Genomic DNA, 791 nt, shown 5'->3' with positions numbered 1-791 from the left:
ATATAAAGATATATATATGTATGTATATTTGTGAAAGAGGGCAGCAAACACCGAGGCATAACAAGCATCTCAATTCATATTGTTTTATTTTGTTCTTGAATTAGTTGAGGTCTTAAGAATAATATGAAATACGAGTGTATAATGACTTGAGATGCTTATCATGCTTCGGTGTTTGTTGTCCTCTTTCACAAATATATATCTGCTAAATCGGAAACTTAAAATGGATCCATAACTCCCGTCTTAGTTACGAGCTTGGAACCCTAATAATTCGTTACAGTACTTACCCAGGGTACCTATTCGTTTAGATCACCAGTAAACTAAACCCCCATATTCTTTATATGTCTGTATGTCTGTATGTATGTATTTATATTTGTATGTATGTATGTATGTATGTATGTATGGACGTATGTATGTATATATATATAATATAATATAATATAATATAAATAATATATATATATGGATATATACATATATGTACATACCTCGAACTTTTTCTTCGAATAACGAAAGAAAGAAATGGAGAAAAGAGACAGGCAACATAAAGAACAATCCCTTCGTCAGTTGTCCCTTGTTTCATTTACTCTGCGTTTCGAACGTTGGATCGAGGGATAGTTGGAAAGATTGATAAAACTGATAAATAGATAGAAAGGATGGATAGACGGAGATACAGATAGACATAGAAGATTCGTAGACAGAGAGAAGTAGCGAACGTACATGAAAAAAGTGAAAGAGAGTGAAGAGAGATAGAGAGAGGAGGGAGAGAGAGAGAGAGAGAGAGAGAGAGAGAG

The sequence above is a fragment of the Octopus bimaculoides genome, chromosome 10 (genome assembly GCF_001194135.2).
Source record: "Octopus bimaculoides isolate UCB-OBI-ISO-001 chromosome 10, ASM119413v2, whole genome shotgun sequence".
Taxonomy (NCBI): Eukaryota; Metazoa; Mollusca; class Cephalopoda; order Octopoda; family Octopodidae; genus Octopus; species Octopus bimaculoides.
Note: the sequence above shows the minus strand (reverse complement) of the source record.